The sequence below is a fragment of the Cupressus sempervirens genome, chromosome 4, assembly GCF_028749045.1.
Source record: "Cupressus sempervirens isolate cs-2001-9-10 chromosome 4, ASM2874904v1, whole genome shotgun sequence".
Taxonomy (NCBI): domain Eukaryota; kingdom Viridiplantae; phylum Streptophyta; class Pinopsida; order Cupressales; family Cupressaceae; genus Cupressus; species Cupressus sempervirens.
The window spans coordinates 594,038,616-594,061,338 of record NC_143121.1 but is presented as its reverse complement, the minus strand read 5'-3'; positions in this window follow the sequence as shown (position 1 = coordinate 594,061,338).

Sequence of the window (22,723 nt, the reverse complement as noted above, 5' to 3'; positions counted from 1 at the left end):
TTGTTTACTAAGTGGGGTTCCTAGACTCCATTTTTTGATAAGTTAGTCCTAGTTTTGGCCCAAAAGAAAGAATTTCCCAAAGAAACCATTATTTCCACAAGGAAAATGGTAAATAAAGTTAATGATTTAAATGCATTCTTTTCTGGTAAATTACAAATAATAAATAATAAAATGAAGACCATTACCAATGCTACACATGGTTTCATATAGAAGATAATTGATGATGATAATAAGCTGAGTGAATGACAAGAGTGGTCAAATTATTTTGATAATATTTTGAAGCACAAAAGGTTTTTTGCCTATAACAATGGAGAAACTGATATAGCAACAATTTTTGATATTGTTGATCTTCTATACAAGCTTGAGGTAGATATAAATAAGATAGTTGCAGTGGTTAGAGCTTTAATTGATGCAAAATGGAATAAATGCCTAAATGAATTGAATACACTTAGGGGGTCCACTTGGCTAGATGAGGAATCAAGTATTACTATTTGGGATGTGATAGATAACATAAAGGCAATTCCATCTGGAGATAGCAACTTGGCATGCAAAGAAAAGTCAAAGATCATGAAGAGGGAGGACAACTACTTGATAGAGATACCTTATCTTTGTAGTTCACATGTTGTGGGTATACTCTCATTACAAATTATGTAGTTGATATTGAACATCCAAATTGACAACTATTCAAATTTTGGCTATCTCCAACATTCTTTTTGTAACTATTTTGTCTCATATGGAAAAGTAAGATTGTATCTAGTTTTTGAACATGTGTCCTCCCACGTGAAGCTTGTTTGAATCCTTGTTTCTATAAAAGGATTACCAAGATGTGGAGTGAGGGTCCGAGAATTTTATTTTGAATAGAGTTTTGTTCAATTCTTGAGTCGGTCCATGTATACTATGTAATTTTGTTCTGATGTTTGAATGAGAAAAGCTAGTAGTTTCTTGTCTAATTGAGTAATTTTCTGATAGGGACTATCATTGAATTGTATACATTTCAAAGAAGTTAATACAAAATGCAAAAAATTGGTTTTTCATTCTAGATCTTGTCTCTTCTTTTATCTAGATTTTACTCTCTGGGATTTAATAAAAAAAGTTTGTTAAATTTTAGTTGTAATTCATTTTAAATTATATTCCAATTTACTTTTGCTAATAATCTAATGGGTTATGTAAATACTTGATGTAAATTAGAAGAATTCTATGGTTTTCATTGAAGATTTTGATAAGTATGAGATCTAGAAGTGAATATTGTTAATCTTCTCACAAAGTGTTAAGATAGATCCAAAAGTAGATGTCTAATTCCTGTTAGTTAATAGCCTAATAGTTAAGGCACTGGTCATCCTTTGAAGTTGATCTTGTTGGGAATATCTTATATAGTGCAAAGTTTCATATAAATCAATCACTTTACTATTTTATTGTTGAAGATATGAAGTGTGAGCCTTTACCTGATTCATGGAGTTTAGGGTTTGATAAAATATCCATTTATCACCTCTTTTGTAGTCTAAGAATTAGAATAATTAAGGCTAAATCATCTATTAAATTGGAATCTAGAAAAACTAAATAAAATCATCATTCAATAAGGAATGGACAATGGAAAATTTGAAAAAGAAAAAGAACTTACTCATAAATACACTGACATCTTGAATAAAAAAGAAACATGTTAGAGAAAAAATCATGAGAAACATGGCTACAGGAAGGAGATCTCAACAACAAGTTCTTCCATAATAGTACAATTGGGAATAGAAACATCAATGGAATATCAAAAAGAAAAAATAGTTCAGGCACTATTATAGATAATCCTTCACAAATAGCAAAACAATTTGTGAAATATTATAAAGATACTTTGAATAATTATGAACACTCAAATCTTAAAGCCCAAAATTTAATGTTAGAATCTATACCTAAACTAATAATAGCAGAAGATAATAAAATGTTAAATAAAGCATTCATGAAAGAAGAAATCAGAAATAATCTATTTAGTATGAATCCCAATGAATCCCCAGGGCTAGATGACTTTCAAGCTTTTTTCTTTCAATAAATATTGGCATATACGAGGAGAGGATTTATTTGTAGCCTTAGAAGCAATAAAAAATTCAAGCTATCTATTAACAAAGATCAATTATGCCTTCATATCTCTCATTCCAAGAAAAGAGGAACATATAGATCTTGGTGATTTTTGTCCCATTTCTCTTTGCAATACCATCTATAAAAGTTACTCCAAGATCATAACTAACAAAATCAAGTTAGTCCTCCCCAAGTTGATCAGTGAGGAGCAAACCGATTTTATACCTAATAGATCTATCCTGGTTGGAATAATCATCATTCAAGAACTTATGCACTCAGTACAAACTCAGAAATCAACATGCATGTTAATGAAATTAGACATCCAAAAATCTTATGATAAAGTGAATTTGAGATTCCTATGCAAAAATTTAGATGACTTTGGTTTCTCAAAATAGTGGATTAACCTAATTTAGAATTGTATTTCAACACCCAAATTTTCCATTCTCATTAAAAAAATACCAAAAGGATTCTTCATCTCATCTAGAGGAATCAGACAAGGGGATCCTATCTCACCCTTCCTGTTCATCATTATGGCAAAAACATTTGCTAGAGCCATAAAAAAGGTTCAATTAGAAAATAAAGTATTAGGAGTATCGGTCACTGAAGATATCAACAACATAACACATCAATAATTTGCTGATGATACAATTATTGCAGGTATTAGCAACTTAAATGAAGCCAAAATATACAAGGAAATTATCTTCACCTATATGAGAGCATCGGGACAAAAAGTAAATAAAAGAAAATCTAAAATATTCTTCTTTAATACCAAACCAAATATGGAAAACAACATTGAAGGCAGAGGTGGGGCTAAGACTGATAGATTATATTGACCCTAGAAGGAAGTGGAAGAAATTATGAAAAGATATTTGTCCCTTGGAAGATATTCAACTACTTAAAGAACTTGAAGAGTTGATGGAAGCTCAAAGGCTCCCACTTCTAATACAAGAGGATAAAGTTGTGTGGGATATAACTTCTAGTGGCCATTTTACTATCAAATCTTCTTACAAACTTATCTTTTGTAATGACCTTTGTCCCAAAACATGGCATAAAGTCTAGATTAGCAATCTTCTACCCAAAATCAACTTCTTCTGGTCGACTGATCAACATGGTAAAATATTATCGTTGGACAATCTAAAAAAAGGGGTTTCTTTATCACAAACATATGTTATCTTTGTAGAGAAAAAGAGGAGAGTATATCTCACCTATTCCTTGAATGCTTGTATACCCTAAAGATCTAGTTATTGGTGTGGGAGAAATTTGGACTGTGTTGGGTGCTGAAGGAAAATTTGAGTCAAATTGTTGAAAATTGGGATTGTCCCTTTTATTCCCCCAAGCTGATATTCCTATGGAGAATTGTGCCACCATACATTTGTTGGCGCATATGGAAGGAAAGAAACAATAGAATCTTTTAGGAAGATCAAAGGCCTGTGGAGGTAGTGGAAATTATGGAGAAACTACTAAAGGAAATATAAATATTACCAAATGTAAGACACTGGGGGAAGAACCAGGAAGGAAAGAATACCTAATAGTTGAAAGATGGGGTATCCACTGGAACATTAATCATTTTGATAACTCTAAGTTAATAAAGAGATAACAGAAAAGATGGAAACCACCAACAATAATCTAGCTTAAATTAAACTTTGATGGTGCAGCAAGAGAGGGTGTTGGGGCAGCAAATGAAGTGCTGAGGAATGGAAACGATAAAGTGTTGCTAGTCTATTTTGGGAAAATTGGTGGAGGAAGTAATAATATGGCTGAAGAAATGGCTCTACTTTGGGGTCTACAATTGATTAATGATATGCAAATAAAGGAAATAACTCTAACTATAGAAGGTGATTCTAAATTAATAATTGATATGGCAAAGGGAGTCTCTCAGCTAGGATGAAATATCCAAAATATTATCATGGATATTAGACATATCCTAAGTGGGATGGAAAAATTTCAGTTATGATGCAGGAGCATCTTGGGTTTGCTTGCAATCTTGCATGTTTGGAAGGATTTTGGTTAAATTTTTGTGGAGCTTGGTGTATGCCTAAAATGTGGGCACACTTCTATGAGTCATTATATTCAAGATTTCTCAAAAATGAGGTCTCAAATGGCAACTCATAGCTCCCTATTCATGGAGTGCAGGGGTTTGTAATGGAGATCCTTAGTCTGACCTAGTTTATGCCCATGCAAGTACACCAAAAAAAAAGAGATTCAATGATCTAATATGCATGCAAATGGAAATGAAAAACTAATCTAAATGATAACAATGCAAAACAATGCAAGAAATGAAATCTAATCTATGAAAAGAAATAACAATGCATATCTAATCTATGAAAGCAAGATCTAATCTATTAGTGCAAGATCTAAGCTAACATGAAAATCAAAGTATGGATCATGATGATGGAAGCCATGCATGCAAGAGAGAATGAGACAAGAAGATAGAAGTTCTCCACAAAAGCTTTAATATTCAAAACTCCTTCAAAAATCACTCTCCAAACCTGCAACATAACAATAGCATAATAATGGGTGTCTCAAAAATGAGGAGAGGGCTCTCCCTTATAAAGAAGATTGGACGATCTAGATTGAGAGGAAAAAGATTTAATCAAGGGTGGAGAAATAATGATCCATGTGAAATAAAGATCCACCAATGAGAAAAGTGGAGTGTTTGAGAAGAAAGTGGAGAGAGGATGAAGATAAGTCCCATATTAAGTGTAGATAAAAGATTTATTTAATTTTTTATTTGTTTTAACTCTTTTTTCGTCAAAAAGAGATTTAAGTGGGATATTTTATTTAATTAAAAGGGAGCAAGTTCTTTTAATTAAATAAGAAATATTTAATTAAATTAAAAGAGGAGTTTTTCTCTTAATTAATTAAATTTAGATGAATTATTTAATTAAAAGAGAGGTTTTCTTTTAATTAAATGGAGACTTATTTTATTTAATTAAAAGAGAGCAAGTTCTTTTAATTAAATAAGACTTAAGATAAAATGACCAACCTTAGAAATAAAACAAATTGAATTTGATCAAGGAAATTGATTTGAATTGATTTAATAAAATATTGCAAACCATTGATTCAAGAAATTTGATAATTGATAAATTAAATAATGGGGCCCATAGTCTAGGCGACCACTTTAGGGTGCATACATTTGCCCCTCTTTGACTAATGTGTGATAAATTTGGGAATACATGTAGTCAAAGAAATAAATTGAAGTGTGAGGTCAATTTGGGATCACAAAACAACCCAGATGTGTGGTTAATTCGGGAACACATTAGGACAAACAATGCAAATAAATTTTGACTTGAAAAAATCGAGGATAAAATTGATAAATCTAAATCAAGGATTGAAGTTGATAATTAGTACCCCCTTGTGATCAAAATCAAAATGAGATAGAGGATAAACAACAAATTGGTAAATTTGATCAAATCAAACAAAAGATAAAGTTCTTGATGTAAGATGAAAGATATAAGAATCACAGAACTAAGGTAGATCAAGCAAGATATATTATGCCCCAAAGGTGATTTAGAAGAAAAGAAGTGGGGGAAAAAGAAAATGGAAGATAGGAGTTTGGAAGATATGGAAAGAAACAGAAGGAAGAAAATAAAATGCCCCAAAATCAATCAATTGTTTAAGATAGAAATTTTGATTGAGATCACGAAAGAAGATAAGGAAATGAAGATCAAAACATGACCATAGTTGATTAAAAGTCCACAATAAATATGAAGGGAGAACCCTATCAAACTCATAATGCAGCCTAAAAATGCAAACTAATATGAAGTCTAATAATGCAAGCTACATGAAAATGCAATTGTGTACTTGCAAAAGAGCAACTGTAACATAGGATTTTTGTGTTCATCATTCATTAGAGAATGTAAAAGAATTTATTTTCATCATTGGGCCATTGTTAATGGACATCAAAAAATCACACAATCATCACTAGTCACAAGTGCAATTATGAAGATATGAATGTAATTGATATCGGATTGGAATGTGGAAAGATTCTAACATAAGCATCAAAGACATAAAGGTCAAGATGACTTTGTTGTTAGCTTACCCAATTTAATGTAGCAAAACCATGCTCGCATCAAGACATAGATGCCAAGATGACCATAAGAATAGTTGTACAAAAACAATCAAGGATGATGCCTCAAATCTCCTAAGTGTTTCAAGGGGACAACAAGAGACACTCTAGAGTTTCAAGACCACACCCGCAAGAAAAAAAAAAAAAAAAAAAAAAAATAAAAACATGTCCCATGCCCCAAGTCCTCTAGCGATGCATTATGGAGAGACTTATTAGACAAGGACTCTCAACAAAAATCAATAATAGTTAGCACACAAAGAAAAAATCATGACATAAGTCAAGCATTAAGTGTTGCATTTAAAATTTAAGTGTGTTAACTGATACTGAGTTCTGAGGATAAGTATCAAATGCTTGCAGGAAGGGAAGATCACATGAAAAAATTGGGTATAACCAAACCAATAAGTGTTGAAAAACACCATTTGCGAGGTGTCCTAAAGACTAACACATCCAAGAGACCAAAGCTAACATAGTTATGCCCCCTAGACAAAGACCAATTCCAAACCAAGGTAACAAGGACAAGGTATGATGGAGAAAGGCTAAGTGTCAAGGACATGCACTAAGAAATAGGGGTGCAAAGGCCTCAAGTAGCGTCCGTTTCCAGGTTTTCACCACTTGGGTTCTTTTTATTTTTTTATTTTTTTAGGACTTTTTATAATTTTTTTTGTATTTTTGCTACCAAGGAGCCTATTTCCAAGTTTTCACCAAGGCACTTTTTCTATTTTTTTTTTGTTTTTGAATTTTTTGAATTTTTGGAATATATAATTTTTTTGGAGATCCATCAAAGTGCCTATTGCTAGGTTGTCACTAAGAAGATCATTTTTTCAGGACATTTTTCAATTTTTAGACTTTTTTTACAATATATCATTTTTTTGGATTTTTTAAAGATATCAATTTATTTTTTATTTTTTTAGGATCAATAAATATATACAAAGATGCCCCTAGACAAAATGGGCATTATGGATAGAACTTCTTCAAGTGCAAGAAATTTATAGGATCAGGGAGCTGCTCTCCCTCTGCTCTAGATAGTAAATAAGCACCAGAACCAAAAGCTGCTATGATAATGTAAGGTCCAAGCCAATTAGGTTCAAACTTACCCTTTTGATCTCTATTCTGTTGATTCTTATGATTCACACATAGGACAAGATCTCCCACTTGGAACTCTCTAGGGTGAACCTTTTTGTTAAATGTTTTTGACATACGCTTTTGATAGACCCTCATATGGTCAAATGATGCTTGTCATTTCTCATCTAGAAGTTCTAACTCTTGAAGTCTCATGGCACGATAATCTTATTTGTAAATACTCGTTCTATAGGCCCACAAAGCTAGATTTATTTGTAAATGCCAATCTCTACCATTCTTATGAACTGTTCTATGCAAGATTTTAATAATGGTTTTGTTTGATGCTTCTGCTTGACCATTTCCTTGAAGGAAATAAATATAGGACCAATGTTTTTTTATCTTGAACTTCTTACAGAGTTTCTTAAGGTCCTTATTTTTAAACTGACCTCCATTATCAGTGATAATCTTAAAAGGCACTCCATATCTACAGATAATATGATTCAAAATAAATAGAGAAACTACCTTACTCGAGGCAATAGAAAGTGGGACAGCTTCTACCCATTTAGTGAAATAATCAGTGGCAGTGATAATAAACTTGTGTCCAGATGATGAGTTGGGATGAATTTGCCCAACAAGATCAAAGGCCCAACGCTGAAACGACCAATGAGAAATAGAAGGAATGAGCTCCCTACTTGGAGTATGTATCAAGTTACCATGTTTTTGACATTTTTCATATGACTTTGCAAAAGCTACTGCATCAATTTGCATTGTGGGCCAATAGTATCCTGCCCTAAGCAATCTTCGAGCCATGGAAAGACCATTAGAATGTCTACCACAGATACCCTCATGGATGTCAACTAACGCTTGATTAGATTCATCCTTTTCTCAGCATCTAAGAAGTGTTCCATATAGACCCTTGCTATACAAATCACGAGAGATAAGGGAATGATGAGAGGCATTTTGAATAAGGTTTCTACTTTCAAATTGATTAAATGTTTCCGGTCTAATTCCATCATAGATGTATGAGTAAATGACACCATAACGAGATGACTCATGGCCAACAAGGGTACAAATAACATGACTTTCTTGGGAATCATAGATAGGGTGATGTAGCTCTTCCACCAAGAATTCAAATCTTGATTCATGTTGCTCTAATTGAAGAAGTGAAGCAAGTGTAGCCATAGCATCAGCTACCTTATTTTTTGTTTGAGGGATTTGTTGAAATGAGATGAATGTGAAGTAGTCTCAAGGAATCAACCATTTTCTTGTAAGGTACCAATTTATCATTTTTTCTTAGACAATTATCATTGACTTGGTTGATTATTAGTTGTGAATCTCCATAGATGTGTAACTCTGTAATTCTCCATTCTATGGTCATTTTAAGTCCATTTGTTAAAGCTTCATATTTAGCAATATTGTATGTACATGGAAATAATAGCTTGTAAGATTTAGGAATTGTGTACCCATGAGGAGAAACAAACAACACACTAGCTCTTGAACCACTTTGCATAAAGGACCCATCAAAAAACATCTTCCATGTTCTTTCAGTCATCTACATGAGGTGCTCATCTGAGAAATCAACTTGAATAGGTGCATCATCTTGTAGTGGGAAATCAGCCAATTGATCTGCTATGGCTTGTCCTTTGATTTCTTTGTGCTCAATGTACTCTATGTCAAACTCTGAAAGGATCATCATCCATTTAGCAAGTCTACCTATGAGGGCAGCCTTACATAGTAAGTACTTGAGTGGATCTATTTTTTCTATGAGGTGTATAGTGTGTGCAAGCATATCATGTTGCAATTTTTGGGAAGCAAACAAAACTGCGAGGCAAGCTTTCTCAATACTGGTGTAATTAACCTCATATGAAACAAGAAAATGACTAATGTAATATATTTCTCTTTCTTTCCCATGTTCATCAAGTTGAGCTAATAATGTCCCCAAGGCAGATTTTGTTGTTGAAATGTATAGGATAAGTGGTTTCCCTGGGATAGGAGGCATTAAAATAGGAGGATTTACCAAGTATTTCTTGATCTGGTCCATGCTCTGTTGACATTTATCATTCCATATACATTTGACTCCTTTATGTAAGTTTTTGTTGAAAGGTTGAGCTCTATCTGCCAACTGTGAAATAAACCTCCTTATAGATTGAAGATGTCCTTGAAGACTCCTCATTTGACTAATGTTTTAGGAGGTGGCATATCCACAATTTCTTGAACCTTTTCAGGATCCACCTCTATCCCTTTTGCTGAAATAATGAATCCTAGTAATTTTCTAGAGGTGACTCCAAATGCACAATTTTTAGGATTTAACTTTAGTTGAAATTGTTCCATATAATCTAGAATGACTTCTAAATCATCTAAGTGTGTATCTCTTTTCTTAGACTTGGCCAAGGTGTCATCCACATAATCTTCAATGTTTTTATGCATCATATCATGAAAAATAGTTGTCATAGCTCGTTGTTAGGTAGCTCCTGCATTTTTTAATCCAAAAGGCATAACATTCAAACAATAGGTACCCCATGCACAAGTAAATGCAGTCTTTTCTTGGTCTTCAAGAGCTATCTTAATTTTATTATATCCAAAAAAACCATCCATTAAGGAATAAATCTCATAACCCGCAGTCATATCCACTATCATGTCTATATTAGGAAGTGGAAAATCATCCTTTGGGAATGCTTTATTAATGTCTCTAAAATCTATGCAAACTCGAATGATTTTGTCATTTTTTTAAACTGGTACAATGTTTGATATCCATTCGGCATAGGCAATAGCTCTTATGAATTTTGTACCAAGAAGTTTCTCTAATTCTACCTTGACTAAGAGAGCTATGTGAGGATGCATTTTTCTCAATTTTTTCTTAACTGGTTTAACACTTGGAACTATGGATTAGTGATACATAATAAGATTAGTGTCCAACCCTGGCATATCTGAATAAGTCCATGCAAAATCAATCTTCCTTTCTTGTAAGAATTTAGTATAGGCTTCTTTTTCTTGTGATGACAAAGACTGAACCAAATGTACCATTTGTGGAGCTTCATCCATACCCAAATTGACTGCTTGTGTTGGTTCAATAAGTACTGAAGATCTATCTTGAAAATAACTAGGAAGAGAATCAAGTACCTCATCCTTAGTTTCCTCAAAGAGGTTTTCACCCTTGGATACATCCTTTCTTTTTACTTTTTTTGGTTTTGACACCGCTACATAGTGGTTTTCACCATCATAACTCCTTTTATTTTTCTTTTCTTTTCTCTTTATTTTGTGACTAAGGTACTTGATATCTGGCTTTGTCATACTAGTAGCTGGTTCACTGGTGGAAGACACTACAGGTTCAATGGCATTCAAATAACAGGCTATTTCATAGTCATTTTGAAATGTTAAGATCTTAGGTTCTTGGTTGCATTGGGACCAATCAATTAGGTCAGGATGAACAAGGGATAAATCAATGATAGGTTCAAGATTGTGAATATGGATGATATCTCTAGTGATTGAAGATTCAAAGTCTATCAAGTAACTTCCTAAACTACCCAAATCAGGATTCATACTCAAAAGTGAAGAATCATCCACTAAGGCAACATGTGAGTTCAAATCCTCTAGTCCTACACATGACTCATTAAATAACTCAGGTTGAGAACTATATGTATGAACAACATCAACATCCATATCAACTGTGGAAGATTCTAAGAAAGAATCCCATTCATACTCATTGGAATCTATTTCAAAATCTCAACTAGGATGCTTACACCATGAATGCTTGGGATGTTTGGATGTGGAAGCTTCAATACTATCAAGAGTCACACTTTCTTGTTCTAAATTGGCAACTGTCTCATGAGATACTAGATTATCTAAATCTCCCCAAAGGAGATTAGTATAAGGGACCCAATCTTCACACATATCTTGTTGGTTTTCTAAATTAGGTATATATTCTTGTTCTTCTTCACTACCTAACTTATCAAGGATAGAAGCAACATTCTTACTGTGATCCACATACCCTAGGTCGACTAAATTCTTAGACTTGCATCCAAAAAGTTGATGATCAAGGGGTTCAACTCTAGCATCCAATCTATTACTAAGAGGACCATGTCCAGGATAACCCATTTTCTGAACAAAAAAATACCCTCTTCCATAAGCATTAGGTGAAGGAGTGAAATATTCATTGTGCATATACTTCTCTTCTCTATAAATCCAATCTTTAACAACCACATCTTCTTTCTCATCTTGAATAGGCACTGATGACTGTACAAATGTGTCAAATAATGTCATAGTTGAAGAGGAAGGTTTCCTCTCTTGTGAAGGTTTACCATAAGACCTAGGTGAAATTGGTAATACAACAAGGGAGTTAAGTTGATATCCCCCCATGCCAAGGTCTATGGACTTAAACTTGTTTTTGCGATCAGCTAAAACTACATTAAAATCATCTGCTTGTCTATTAAGGGGAACATGAGTACTTGCTAAAATTGATTGATAGACAAAGTGTTATCCCTAGGAATACATATCTCTATTCCATTGTAAGGAAACTTAACACACTGATGATAAGTAGATGGTACTGCTTGCATATCATGAATCCATGGTCTACCAAGCAAAATGTTGTATGCAAGGGGTCCAGCATCAACTATTTGGAATAAAACATCATTTTCCATAGGGCCAATCCTAATAGGAAGGACAACCAACCCCTTTGAAGTTCTTTCTGCCTCATCATAAGCTTTGATAGTAATCTTTCTTTTGCTATCAATAACATGTTCAGAATAACCCAATGTCTTTAAAAGACTCAAAGAACAAATATTAAGCCCAACACCCCCATCTATCAACACATGCCTAACACAGGTCCTATGTATCATAACCTCAATATGAAGGGCAAGATTGTGTGGATGGCTCAAATATTTATCATCTTCCTCCAAAAAGGAAAGATAATGAGTGCTTGCAATATGATAAACAATGTTTTAGAATTTATCAATGTCTAAATTATTGGGGATGTTCGCCATGTGCAAAGCATCCTCAAGGACTTGCTTGTGTCTCGAAGACAACTCTAAAAGCTCAAAGATTGAAATCTAAGTAGGAGTTCTTTACAATTGATCAACAAGATTATAATTTGACTTGGGATTAACCACTGGTTTTGAAGGAACATTCTTGTATTGCACTTGTTTTGGCTTACTTGGTTGGTTTGAAGTAGGTCCTTTGATAACAAGGGGACCTTGACTTCATGTAACAACATTGAGACTTTGGGAAGACACTTGCTTAGGTTTACTTCACTGGTTTGAATTGGGTCCTCTAATGACAAGGGGACCTTGAGATGACTCTCTAGAGTGAGTACCCCTTAGCACCAAAATAGGTCTTTTGCCAAAGGTAGGAGAGTTCAAATTTAAATTATAACCATTGGGATCTTCATCTTCCATCATGTTGACACTTTCTTCTACAACCTCAAGCATATTGAAAACATTTTCTGCATTTGTATAAGTATAATTGATTGTAGCCCTGCCTTTATTAGGTTGGGAAGCTTCCCCTTTCTCATACTTGGGCAAAGGCTCTTTGAATGCTATGTGATCAACATTGGTATTTAGTCCATCTATTTTAAGTTTTCCATTCTCAATAAGATCTTGAACAATATGCTTGAATCTCCCAAATTTTTCAATATTGTGTCCAATGCCATTGTGAAGCTTGCAATAAGCCTTCTCATCCCACCACCATGGCTTGACTTCAGGTATGTAGAACTTTGCGTCATCATAAGGGTGCAAAAGATCATGTGCAAGGAGCTTTGTGAATATCTCTTCATATGTCTCACCTAATTGTGTAAAGTTACGTTTCTCTCCTTTAGACCTTTCTTGATATCTTGGTTTCTTACTCTATTGATTAGCACTAGCCAAATGGAGAATAGCTTGGTCTTTAGGATTTGAGGAATCCACGACTCCATCATTGACCACTTGTTTGTTCTTATTCCAATTTACTTTCTTTCCTTTATCCTTGTTGTTGTTGTTGTTATTATGACCATTATTGTTGTTGTTTCTATTTTTTGTCAAAATACCTTGCTCTCTCAAAACATCCTCAATTCTAAATGCAACTTCAATCATGTTATCAAAGGATTCAAAAACCATCTTCTTAACTTCATACTTCATCTCAGGAACCATATTACTAATGAGGATTTCAATATTTTCTTTCTCAGGAATAGTCCTAGAATAACGAGAGCATTGTCGTCTCCATATTTGCAAGAAAGTAACAAAGGGTTCTCCTTGATTTTCCTTTGTGTGACATAAGTCCAATAGTGAGACAGATCATGAAAGATTTTAAGAAAAGTGTTGAAAAAATCTTTGAATTAACTCAGGGAATGTCTTAACAGGAGGGGTTATATTGGTAAACCATTCCATGGCTTGAGCCTTAAGACTCCTTGGAAATAATCTCATAAGATATGAGTCCCCATGATGAAACTCAAAACTCATAGTATAGAACTGACGCACATGATCATTTGGATCCCCATTTCCATCATATTTATCATATTGGGGGATCTCAACTTTTCAGGAAAATCTTTCATGTCAACACTCTTATCAAAAGGATTTGGACAAATTGAATCAAATGAAAAAGAACTCTTGGGTGCCGATATTTGCTTCATTTGTTTCTTCAATTCATAAATTTCTTCTTTCATGGAAGGATCATGCTTTTGAATCTTTTTATCCACATCAAAGTTGTAAGGGACCTTAGCACCCTTGTTGATTAAATGTTGAAAGCATGCATCTCTATTTTGGTCCATATATGCTTCCATACATTGCTGAAAATGTGGATCTTGTGGTATAGCCATGAAATCATAAGAATTATATTCAAATTTGGAGCTACCACCTCCATATTGTGAACCATGATGAGCTTGTTGTGAAGGTTTACTTGAAACTCTAGGAGATGTTGGTCTCCTATAATAATCATGTCTTGAAGTTTGCCTTCCTCTAGGAGCAGGAGATTGTGAAGATTTTCTTTAATATCTCCGAATTTGTGGAGTCTTGGGAGGGGTAGATGGGGGAGATTTGTTTCCACCACCAATGTGCACATTGTTGAATTGATTTTCAAGTTGTGAAGTCTTGAAAAAATCTTTTTCTTCTTGACGGGATTTTCTTTCCATCTCAATAATAACTTGCCTTTCTTCCTCTAGGCATTGAAATTGTTCTTCCTTCTTAGCTTCTTCTTCTAGAAAGGCTTTTATTTCATGATCAATTTCTTTGAGTCTTCCACTTGCATAACCTAAAGGTGTCATGAGTGGTGTACATGGTCTTGATTGTCTAAACTAGTTACCAATAAATGTTGCATTCACATGAGCACTAGAAGGCTCACCAATTTGATCATCATGTTGGGCCTCCTCTTCTTGATATGCATAATGTTTACTTTTCTCTTCCCTTTGATGTGCATCTAAATACCTATCCTCAATAAGGAGTGAAGTTGGTCTACTTCCACGAGTGGGATCACCACTCAAAAGGTCAACATTATACTCACTACTTTGATTCTTCTTGTATGGAGCTCTTGTAAAACTCATATCCATAGCTGAATGAGGTGATGCTAAGGGTGTACTCAACTCAATGAGATCACTACTAGGGTCACACAAAACTTCTGAAATACTCTTAGGTGACTGAATAGACACATGTTCCTTTCCCTTATGTCTTCTACGAGTTTGAACTAAAGGTAATTGTTTAAAGACAACTTGAGGTTGCTTTCCTTGATCTACTTGATATCTTGTTGTAACTGGCATGAAATAAAAGGTACTAATTGATAGGATAACCCTAAGAAATGTTGGTGCCAAACTAGGATAGTAAAAGCACTAACTTGTCCAAAAGAGATGTGATAAGATAGAATTTTGCAATAGGCATAAACCAACACTGCCACAGAGGTGCTCAAAAATTTGGGTGAATACCCTAGCACATATGGACCGGGAGAATGATTTACCCAAATTATAAATAATTAAAATTGATTTTTTTATGAAAGTGAATGGACAAGAGATTACTAAGACTCTCGAAGTGTAATATCAAAGGATCTAAGTGTATCTCTTTCTCAACAAGGATGGTTTCTAACTCACTAACTCCAAACAAGATCTCTTGTGAAATCAATGACTACTAATTCAAGAGGTCAAAGCACAATAACCTAAGGTGAAAAAAGGCTTCTAACAATGGGGTAAGTAGCCTAATCCAAATAGGACCAATCTAGAGAGACTAGAAATAATGGGATAACAAAGTTATTCGATCGTAAAGTCTCAACTCAAGAACTCAAATTTTGTTCATTTTAAATATCCAATTAGATGTATCAATAGATTCTTTATCATGAACCAAGAACACAAGATAGAAAATAGGGATTTCAAGCAAACAATCTTCAAACAATGGGAAAGGGGCAAAGCAACCTTGCGCATGAACAAGTATAGTGACTTAGTATTTTTTCTCCTTAAAGGTTCTACTTGTGTATGGTCTTGACAATGTTTTAGCAGACACTTAGAACACAACAACACCTTATCAAGTTGTCTACAAGGATATACATGGCTTTCTAAAAGGAGTCCTTGATATACACAAGGTACATGAGGCCCAAATCTATAGATGAGAAGAATCCAAAATCACACAGTCGGGGGGTGACAGTAACCCAAATCTCCTCCTTCACTTCTCAAAGGTATAAAGTTATTTGAGGCTTAGCCAAGAGTTATTTCAAACTCAATTCCCAAGAGAGGTGTCTTTGGATTCACCTCTCGATATTTATACTCTGTCGGAACACATGAGTTGAGGTCATCCCAAGGGGTGATGAAATCCCCAAGCAGGCCTCCTAGAAATAAAAACTAAGTAATTCACTATCAAAAGTATTTAGAGCACAAAAGGTGGAACACTTAACTCTTCAAGTAAATGCGAAGTGAGTCCAAAAGTGGAACATTTAACCCTTTAAGAGAATGTGAAGTGAGTCCAAAAGTGGAACATTTAACCCTTCACACAAACTCAAAGTGAGTCCAAAAGTGGAAAATTTAACTCTTCACACCAACTCAAAGTGAGTCCACACCTTAGAAAATGAGTGAGTTCCAAAAAGCACAAAAGGCTTGCCTAGTGGAGCAATTAACGCTTCTTTCCTGAAGACCCCTCCCCCTTAATGTGGTGTTGATCTTGCAACCACGGGGTGGAAATGAGGGGCTGACGGATTAGCGAGTCTAATAACCCAAGATAGCAATATAGATCAATCACAAGTAGTCTAAGACTGCTAATCAATACTACTCACAAATGAAAAAGGGTTGAACAATGGAATATTTAACTTTCCAAGTAAACATAGAGTGAGTCCACAAAGTGGTGCATTCAACTCCCTATGTAAACAAGGAAAGAATCCATGCCCTCAATCACTTAATGAGATATTTGATATTGGAACCAAGAATTACTTAAGGTTTAAACACAAGAATTCACTTACACAAACTTGTATGAAAGCAAATTTATGTTCATTCATTTCCCATTAAGAGCATCAATTGAAATGTGTTTTATGAAAGCATGTAAAACACTCAAGCCAAACACATGAGAGGTTTAATTTTAATCTCAAATCTAAATGTTTTAGAGATCAAAAAAAATACTTGGTAATCCTTCCAATGCATCTTTTCTTTGTTTTACATTTTGTTTATGCTTGAACGCTCGCTTGGAATGAACAAAGCAACAAACAAAACAAGCAAACATAAGATATGCAATATATGTCAACTCATGCAAAACTAGAGTTAGATCTAAAAATTTGATTTTTAAGAGTGATAATAATCAGCAAGTAACCCAAATGAAAGCTCACATCATGCATTGATTCATTGTAAAAATTAAATGCAAGCTATTCATTAAATGCCATTTTTTTCAATTGATTTTTGACCTAGTCATAAAGATCGGAACTATGTGATATGAAATCAGATCCAAAACTCAAAATATAGAAAAGTGACCCCTATCAAAAATTAGAGAGCTTTCCAAAAATGTTATAATTTTAAAAAGATATTTTAATTTGTGCCATAGGGAGTCATTTTGTTAAAACAGACCAATTTTTGCAAATTGAATAATTGACCCCTAATATGACCTCTAAAATCGAAACACAAAGAACCAACTTTATTTAAAATTCTGAGATCTTTCTGAAACTATACATTTTTTCAAAAAATATGTTAATTTACTCCCTAAAATAAATTTTCATGAAAAATCAATGAAAACTCATAAAATATTGAAAATATTTCAGAAAAATTTGAAAATTGGATCGAAGCTTCTCTAATGTATCAAAACCTTACAAAATTTTTTTTAGATCAAAATACCTAGCTGGTTGAAAGATATGATCAAATATTTCAAATCTAGGGTTTCTTTGAGTCTCAAATTATTGACCCCTGATATGACCTCTAAAATTGGAACACAAAGAACCAACTTTGTTTAAAATTTAGAGAGCTTTCTGAAACTATAAATGTTTTCAAAAAATATGTTAATTTACTCTAGAAAATGATTTTTTAATGAAAAATTTAAAAATTGGACCAAATCTTCCCTGATATATCAGAATCCTACAAAACAAATTATAGATCAAAATACCCAGCCATTTGAAAGATATGATCAAATATTTCAATTCTAGAGTTTTTTTATTTTTTTGAGTCTGCAAACAAATCTGCATAAAATCCAGCAAGCAAAGGTGGGTTGCCCATGGTGGGCACCAAAAATGTATGCCTAAAATGTGGGCACACTTCTATGAGTCATTATATTCAAGATTTTTCAAAAATAAGGTCTCGAATGGTGATTCATAGCTCCCTCTTCATGGAGTGTAGGGGTTTGTAATGGAGGCCCTCAGTCTGACCTAGTTTGTGCCCATGCAAGTACACCATGAAACAAGAGATTCAATTATCTAATATGCATGCAAATGGAAATGAAAAACTAATCTAAATGATAACAATGCAAAACAATGCAAGAAATGAAATCTAATTTATGAAAAGAAATAACAATGCAGATCTAATCTATGAAAGCAAGATCTAATCTATCAATGCAAGATCTAAGCTAACATGAAAATCAAAGTATGGATCATGATGATGGAAGCCATGCATGCAAGAGAGAATGAAACAAGAAGATAGAAGTTCTCCACAAAAGCTTTAATATTCAAAACTCCTTCAAAAATCACTCTCCAAACCTGCAACATAACAATAGCATAATAATGGGTGTCTCAAAAATGAGGAGAGGGCTCTCCCTTATAAAGAAGATTGGATGATCTAGATTGAGAGGAAAAAGATTTAATCAAGGGTGGAGTAATAATGATCCATGTGAAATAAAGATCCACCAATGAGAAAAGTGGAGTGGTTGAGAAGAAAGTGGAGAGAGGATGAAGATAAGTCCCATATTAAGTGTAGATAAAAGATTTATTTAATTTTTTATTTGTTTTAACTCCTTTTTCATCAAAAAGAGATTTAAGTGGGATATTTTATTTAATTAAAAGGGAGAAAGTGCTTATAATTAAATAGGAAATATTTAATTAAATTAAAAGAGGGTTTTTTCTCTTAATTAATTAAATGTAGATGAAATATTTAATTAAACAAGAGGTTTTCTTTTAATTAAATGGAGACTTATTTTATTTAATTAAAAGAGAGCAAGTTCTTTTAATTAAATAAGACTTAGGATAAAATGATCAACCTTAGAAATAAAACAAATTGAATTTGATCAAGGAAATTGATTTGAATTGATTTAATAAAATATTGCAAACCATTGATTCAAGAAATTTGATAATTGATAAATTAAATAATGGAGCCCATAGTCTAGGTGACCATTTTAGGGTGCATACACTCGGCAGATACTAGTGCTTGACATGGTCTATGGTTTCTCGGCATGGTCTTGGTTGCTCGACATGGTTTTTGGTTGCTCGACTTGGTCTATGGTTGCTCGGCATAGTCTTGGAGCTTGGCAGGGTCTTTGGTTGCTCGGCATGGTCTGGGAGGAGCTTGAACTTGCTTAGGAATTTGATACCTATTGTAGGCCATATAACTAATTTTCCACAATGAGTTAGAGGACGAAAATTTAGGGATTGAAGAGGGCCTAGAGTAATAACTATGGTTCAAAACATGAGTTCCAATTTCTTTGGAGCTAGGAGTTATTGTGATTTTACTAAGACATCAATTTTGGGAATTTAATTGTTATTTTTTGCTAACTTGTGGCATTTAATTTATGTATTTAATTTGTGTTTTGGGATGACTTGTGGCTTAGTTTGGTATAAGTAGGGGTTGTGGGAAAGTATTTAGTTATTATTCATCCATGGTGGAAAAATGGAGGAGCTTGGAAGAGAAAATTTGGAGAAGAGCTAGTAGCTGCAGCTTGGAAAATAAGGAGATTGCTTGGTGGGCTTGCGAGCACAAGTTGAGATCTTCCTTGGAGGTTTCTACTAGAGTGTGGATCTAGAATAGCTAGGGTTTGGGATTGGATCTTGAGGGATCTTGCAAAATTATTACTTGCTTTGTATTTGGCCATAACTGGGAAGGCCTTACAGCTTGGCACATTGCATGTAATCAGTTATATTTTATGAATATATTATTGTGATTTGGTATTAGATCTTGCATTGTTGCTTCTTTTTGTTGTGTTTCTACTGCATGGTTATTTTCTAGGGGCTAGGACATCTCCTTTGGGGATACTTGTGCCTTGCACTACGTTAGTTTGGTATTAGAGCCAAGATTGTTCTTGAGTGTGTAGGTAGATTGTCAAAGCTAAGACAATTTGCACCAGGACTTGGGTTGACGAAGATTGATCTTGTGGTTGATTGATCTCTTTGTCAGTGGATTTTAGGGTTTGCTAAAATTTTGGAAGATGCCTCCAAAAAGATTGGACCCTAAAGCAATTGCTGATATTACTGATGCTGTAGAAGAATATATTTCAAAAAAGGTTAAAGTAGATTTTAGATCTGAGTTTGAGGATGTTAGACTAGAGTTCAGATCTTAGATAACATCAATGAAGAGTGACATGATCACTGAAATTGTGAGTGCTCTAGGTGATGTACCTAGGCATGTTGGTACTAAAGGTAGTTATGAGAAAGTTTTTGAAGACTTTGAAGTTGCTAGATATGGTGGTGAGGATAGATCTGATCATGTGTAGAGACCTATTAGAATTAGGGCTAGTTAGTTTGCTCAACCTGGATCTCAGTTTAAGTTGAGGCATAAGATGGAGGTTTCTAAATTTTTAGGCACTTTGAATCCTAAAGACCTAATTGATTAGATTGGTGATTTGGAAGACTACTTTGAGCTTGAGAATATTGAGGATCCACTCTGAGTAATATTGGCACAAACTAAGCTGAAGGGACATGCTGCTCTTTGGTGGAAAGAACTACAAAGAGATAGAGAAGAGGAAGGTGAAATGAAGATCACTAGATGGAAATTTATGGTGACTAAGTTGAAGGCTAAGTTCATTCCTGCTAATTATGAACTTGAGTTGTTTAAAAGGTTGCAAAATCTGAAGCATAAGGATATGACTGTGAAAGATTAAACAAAGGAGTTCTACAAGTTGACTATTCAGTTTGTGCATAGAGAATTGTCAAAGGAGAAGGTAGCATGGTATATTAATGGTTTGAGATTCAATACTCAAGATGAGGTTGGTATGCTAAATATTTCTTCAGTTGAGGATGCTTATCAATATGCTTTGAGGGTAGAGGAGAAGCTAAAGAGGAAGAATCAAGGTAGTTCCCGAGGGAAGGGGAAGCAAGATAATTTAGTACAAGCTAAATTAAAAGTAGAAGGTGAACCAAAACCTGTTGAACACAAAAGGATAGGTGGAGGTGGGTTTAGAGGTAATTGTTTCAAGTGTGGTCAAGAAGGACATAGATCTTTTGAATGTCCGATTGGGAGAACAATTGCTATTTTCAATCAGGTTGAAGTCCAGGATAGTCAGCTTAAGCAAGAAGAAAGTTTGTTGGCTCGTCAAGTACTGGTTGGTGAGAGGACATTGGATTCTTGTCAAAGGACTAGTTTGTTCAAAACTCATTGTAAGTTTGATGGTAAAGTTTGCAAAGTGATTGTGGATGGTGGTAGTACTGATAGCCTTGTTGCTAAAGAGATGGTTCAAAAACTTGGTTTGAAGAGAATGAGACATCCTTATCCTTATAGGATTGGCTGGCTACAAGGTGAGCATGCTTTGGAAGTGAGGGAGCAATGCCTTGTTGATTTCCAGATTGGGTGGTATAAGGATCAAGTGTTGTGTGATATTGTGGATATGAACAGTTGTCATGTATTACTTGGTAGATGTTGGTAGTATGATTGCAGGGTTGTGCATGATTGTGTTAGTAATGTGTTTACTGTTGAGAAAGGTGGTAGGAAGTTTTCCTTGATTCCTGTGCAGAATGAAGAGCTTGATAAGATGAACCTAAGTATTGGTAGTCGAGTTGAGTTGGCATATTCTGAGAAGGATAGAGATCAACATGGAAAGAAAACCTTTGGAACACCTATGGTGGATGTGAAGAAGAAGAAGAAAAGGGGAAAGAGTGTACAAGTTGAAGACTCAAAGGATATGTATGTGAAGAACCAATTTCAGATTTATGTGCTAAATCCTAGAAGGTGTTCTTCTAGTTACTAGAACATCTTTTTGAACTTGGGGTGTCTGATACAGGAGCATCTTGGGTTTTCTTGCAATCCTGCATGTTTGTAGAGATTTTGGTTAAAGTGTTGTGGAGCTTGGTAGATATTGGTTCTCATCATGGTTTGGGAACTCGACATGGTCTATGGTAGCTCGGCATGGTCTTGGAGCTCAACATGGTTTTGGTTACTTGGCATGGTCTTTAGTTGCTCGACATGGTCTGAGAACTTGGCATGGTCTATGGTTTCTCGGCATGGTCTTGGAGCTTAGCATGGTCTTGGTTGTTTGGCATGGTCTTTGGTTTCTCAGCATGGTCTTGGTTGCTCGACAGGGTCTTTAGTTGCTTGGCATGGTCGGGGAGGAGCTTGACCTTGCTTAGGAATTTTGTGCCTATTGTAGTCCATGTACCTAATTTTTCATAATGAGTTAAAGGATGAAAATTTTTAGGATTGAAGAGGGCCTAGAGTACTAACTATGGTTCGAAGCATGAGCTCTAATTCAATTGGAGCTAGGAGTTATCACAATTTTACTAAGACATTAATTTTGGGCATTTAATTATTATTGTTGGCTGACTTTTGGCATTTAATTTATGTATTTAATTTTTTTTCCAAGACAACTTGTGGCTTAGATTGGTATAAGTAGGGGTTTTGGGGAAGTCTTTAGTCATTATTCATCCATGGTGGAGAAAGGGAGGAGCTTGGAAGAGAAAATTTGGAGAAGAGCTAGTAGCTGTAGCTTGGAAAATAAGGAGATTTCTTGGTGGCCTTGCGAGCACAAGTTGAGATCTTCCTTGGAGGTTTCTACTAGAGTGTAGACCTAGACTAGCTAGGGTTTGGGATTGAATCTCAAGGAATCTTGTAGAACTATTACTTGCTTTGTATTTGGCCATAACTAAGAAGGCCTTACAACCTGGCACATTGCATGTAATCAGTTATATTTTATGAATATATTATTTTGATTTGGTATCAGATCTTGCATTTTTGCTTCTTGTTGTTTTATTTCCGCTGCATGGTTATTT